Source organism: Mesoplodon densirostris, chromosome 10, assembly GCF_025265405.1.
Source record: "Mesoplodon densirostris isolate mMesDen1 chromosome 10, mMesDen1 primary haplotype, whole genome shotgun sequence".
NCBI lineage: Eukaryota > Metazoa > Chordata > Mammalia > Artiodactyla > Ziphiidae > Mesoplodon > Mesoplodon densirostris.
In genome coordinates this window covers 2,903,450-2,908,579 of record NC_082670.1, presented here as the reverse complement: position 1 = coordinate 2,908,579, position 5,130 = coordinate 2,903,450, and positions in this window count along the sequence as shown.

Genomic DNA, 5,130 nt, shown 5'->3' with positions numbered 1-5,130 from the left:
CGCGCCGGAAGCGCGCAAGCGCCGGGTCTCCCGGCCACCCTGAGCCCGCCCCACCGCGCCGCCCGAGCACGCATGCGCCCGGCCCCTCGGCATCCCTGAGCGCGCCCCGCAGCGCCGGGTCTTTTGGCAGCAGTGGACCCGCACCTGCCCAACCACCCCGAGCACGCATGCGCTGGGCCCACAGGCAGCTGTCGCCGCTCGGCACCCGGCCTGGACTCATGGCCCGAACCCCTTGGCTTCTCGCTGGTCCCTGACAGGAACTGGGCTCGCGATCCCCGGAGGCGCCGGCACAGAGCGTCTTCCCTGGGTGCCAGCTCTGGCTCAGCGGTGACCGGCGTCTCGCCCTCACGGAGGAGTGGGCCCGGGGCCGCCGGCCTGGCTGCTCACTGGGATGATGGGGTTGGTTTATTTTCTTCCCAACGCCTCACACCCACTAGGATCCCCGTTCTCAGAAATCCCAGAAATTAATGAGTGTCGGCGAGGGCGTGGAGAGTGGTGCGGGGGGGGGCCGCGAAAATTAGAGCTTCCGTTCGATCCTGCAGACAAGCAAGGCCTCGGGTACCTGCGCTCCGCTTCCCAGCGTTACTCAGGGGAGCCGAGGGGGAGGCGCCGCAGGTGTGGATGGTGGTTGGTGGATGATGGAGACGTGAGACGGGTATCCGTGTAAGGGGACACTGTCCGCCTCCAGGAGGGAGGACGTCCCTGCACGCGGCACCACACGGGGGAACCTCGAGGGCATCATGCTCAGTCACAAAAGGACCAACAGTGTGTGAGTCCAGGTATGTGAGGCCCCTGCAGCCCTCAGGTTCAGAGAAGGAAAGTAGGATTGTGGGTATCAGGGGCGGGGGGAGGGGGAGTTAGTGTCTAATGGGTCAGAGTCTCAGTTTTGCAAGAAGAAAGGAGTTCTGCAGAGGATGGTGCTGAGGACAGCACAACGATGTGAATGCCCTTAACGCCACAGGCTGTACCCCCCCCTGTTTTAACATCTTTATTGGAGTCTAATTGATTTACAGGGGTGTGTTGGTTTCTGCTTTATCACAAGGTGAATCTGTTATACACATGTTCCCATATCTCTTCCCTCTTGCATCTCCCTCCCGATCCCACCCCTCTAGGTGGTCACAGAGCACGAGCCGATCTCCCTGTGCTTTGCGGCTGCTTCCCACTAGCTATTTTACATTTGGTAGTGTAGATATGTCCAAGCCACTCTCTCACTTTGTCCCGGCCTATCCTTCCCCCTCCCCATATCCCCAAATCCATTCTCTAGTAGGTTTGCGTCTTTATTCCCGTCCTGCCCTAGGTTCATCAGAACCTTTTTTTTTTTTTTTTTTAGATTCCATGTATATGCGTTAGCATACGGCATTTGTTTTTCTGACTTACTTCACTCTGTATGACAGACTCTAGGTCCATCCACCTCACTACAAATAACTCAATTTCGTTCCGTTTTATGGCTCAGTAATATTCCATTGTATATATGTGCCACATCTTCTTCATCCATTCATCTGTTGATGGACACTTAGGTTGCTTCCATGTCCTGGCTATTGTAAACAGAGCTGCAATGAACATTGTGGTACATGACTCTTTTTTGAATTATGGTTTTCTCTGGATATATGCCCAGTAGTGGTATTGCTGGGTCATGTGGTAGTTCTATTTTTAGTTTTTTAAGGAACCTCCATACTGTTCTCCATAGTGGTTGTATCAATTTACATTCCCACCAACAGTGCAAGAGGGTTCCCTTTTCTCCAGACCCTCTCCAGCATTTATTGTTTGTAGATTTTTTTGATGATGGCCATTCTGACCGGTGTGAGGTGATACCTCATTGTAGTTTTGATTTGCATTTCTATAATGATTAGTGATGTTGAGCATCCTTTCATGTGTCTGTTGGCAATCTGTATATCTTCTTTGGAGAAATGTCTGTTTAGGTCTTCTGCCCATTTTTGGATTGGGTGGTTTGTTTTTTTGATGTTGAGCTGCATGAGCTGCTTGTATATTTTGGAGATTAATCCTTTGTCAGTTGCTTCATTTGCAAATATTTTCTCCCATTCTGAGGGTTGTCTTTTCATATTTTTTATGGTTTCCTTTGCTATGCAAAAGCTTTTGAGTTTCATTAGGTCCCACTTGTTTATTTTTGCTTTTATTTCCATTCCTCTAGGAGGTGGGTCAAAAAGGATCTTGCTGTGATTTATGTCATAGAGTGTCCTGCCTATGTTTTCCTCTAAGAGTTTTATAGTGTCTGGCCTTACATTTAGGTCATTAATCCAGTTTGAGTTTATTTTTGTGTATGGTGTTAGGGAGTGTTCTAATTTCATTCTTTTACATGTGGCTGTCCAGTTTTCCCAGCACCACTTATTGAAGAGGCTGTCTTTTCTATCTTGTATACACTTGCCTCTTTTATCAAAGATAAGGTGACCATATGTGCGTGGGTTTATCTCTGAGCTTTCTATCCTGGTCCATTGATCTATATTTCTACTTTTGTGCCAGTGCCATACTGTCTTGATTACTGTAGTTTTGTAGTATAGTCTGAAGTCAGGGAGCCAGATTCCTCCAGCTTTGCTTTTCTTTCTCAAGATTGCTTTCGCTATTCGGGGTCTTTCGTGTTTCCATACAAATTGTGCAATGTTTTGTTCTAGTTCTGTGAAAAATGCCATTGTTAGTTTGATAGGGATTGCACTGAATCTATAGATTGCTTTGGGTAGTATAGTTATTTTCACAATGTTGATTCTTCCAATCCAAGAACATGGTATATCTCTCCATCTGTTGGTATCTTTAATTTCTTTCATCAGTGTCTTATAGTTTTCTGCATACAGGTCTTTTGTCTCCTTAGGTAGGTTTATTCCTAGGTATTTTATTCTTTTTGTTGCAGTGGTAAATGGGAGTGTTTCCTTAATTTCTCTTTCAGATTTTTCATCATTAGTGTATAGGAATGCAAGAAATTTCTGTGCATTAATTTTGTATTCTGCTACTCTACCAAATTCATTGACTAGCTCTAGTAGTTTTCTGGTAGCATCTTTAGGATTCTCTATGTATAGTATCATGTCATCTGCAAACAGTGACAAGTTTTACTTCTTCTTTTCCGATTTGGATTCCTTTTCTTTTTCTTCTCTGATTGCTGTGGCTAAAACTTCCAAAACTATGTTAAATAATAGTGGTGAGAGTGGGCAACCTTGTCTTGTTCCTGATCTCTGAGGAAATGGTTTCAGTTTTTCACCATTGAGAATGATGTTGGCTGTGCGTTTGTCATATATGGCCTTTATTATGTTGAGGTAAGTTCCCTCTGTGCCTACTTGCTGCAGGGTTTTTATCATAAATGGGTACTGAATTTTGTCAAAAGCTTTTTCTGTATGTACTGAGATGATCATATGGTTTTTATCCTTCAGTTTGTTACTTTGCTGTATCATATTGATTGATTTGCATATACTGAAGAATGCTTGCATTCCTGGGATAAATCCCACTTGATCATGGTATATGATCCTTTTAATGTGCTGTTGGATTCTGCTTGCTAGTATTTTGTTGAGGATTTTTGCATCTATGTTCATCAGAGATATTGGCCTGTAATTTTCTTTTTTTGTGACATCTTTGCCTGGTTTTGGTATCAGGGTGATGGTGGCCTTGTAGAATGGGTTTGGGAGTCTTCCTCCCTCTGCTATATTTTGGAAGACTTTGAGAAGGGAAGGTGTTGGCTCTTCTCTAAATGTTTGGTAGAATTCACCTGTGGAGCCATCTGGTCCTGGGCTTTTGTTTGTCAGAAGATTTTTGATCACAGTTTCAATTTCAGTGCTTGTGATTGGTCTGTTTATATTTTCTATTTCTTCCTGGTTCAGTCTTGGAAGGTTGTGCTTTTCTAAGAATTTGCCCATTTCTTCCACGTTGTCCATTTTATTGGCATAGAGTTGCTTGTAGTAATCTCTCATGATCCTTTGTATTTCTGCAGTGTCAGTTGTTACTTCTCCTTTTTCATTTCTAATTCTGTTGATTTGAGTCTTCTCCCTTTTTTTCTTGATGTGTCTGGCTAATGGTTTATCACTTTTGTTTATCTTCTCAAAGAACCAGCTTGTAGTTTTATTGATATTTGCTATTGTTTCCTTCATTTCTTTTTCATTTATTTCTGATCTGATCTTTATGATTTCCTTTCTTCTGCTAACTTTGGGGGGGGGGTTGTTCTTCTTTCTCTAGTTGCCTTACGTCTAAGGTTAGGGTGTTTATTTGAGATTTTTCTTGTTTCTTGAGGCAGGATTGTATTGCTATAAACTTCCCTCTTAGAACTGCTTTTGCTGCATCCCATAGGTTTTGGTTTGTCGTGTTTTCATTGTCATTTGTTTCTAGGTATTTTTTGATTTCCTCTGATTTCTTCAGTGATCTCTTGGCTATTTAGTAGCATATTGTTTAGCCTCCATGTGTTTGTATTTTTTTACAGATTTTTTCCTGTAATTGATATCTAGTCTCATAGTGTTGTGGTCAGAAAAGATACTTGATACGATTTCAATTTTCTTAAATTTACCAAGGCTTGATTTGGACACAAGATATGGTCTATCCTGGAGAATGTTCCACGAGCACTTGAGAAGAAAGTGTATTCTGTTGTTCTGGGATGGAATGTCCTATAAATATCAATTAAGTCCATCTTGTTTAATGTGTCATTTAAAGCTTGTGTTTCCTTATTTATTTTCATTTTGGATGATCTGTCCATTGGTGAAAGTGGGGTGTTAAAGTCCCCTACTATGATTGTGTTACTGTCGATTTCCCCTTTTATGGCTGTTACCATTTGCCTTATGTATTGAGGTGCTCCTATGTTGAGTGCATAAATATTTACAATTGTTTTATCTTCTTCTTGGATTGATCCCTTGATCATTATGTAGTGTCCTTCTTTGTCTCTTGTAATGGCCTTTGTTTTAAAGTCTATTTTGTCTAATATAAGAATTGCTACTCCAGCTTTCTTTTGATTTTCATTTTTGCATGGAATATCTTTTTCCATCCCCTCACTTTCAGTCTGTATGTGTTCCTAGGTCTGAAGTGGGTCTCTTGTAGACAGCATATGTACAGGTCTTGTTTTTGTATCCATTCAGCCAGTCTATATCTTTTGGTTGGAGCATTTAATCCATTTACATTTAAGGTAATTATCGATAGGTATGCTCCTAT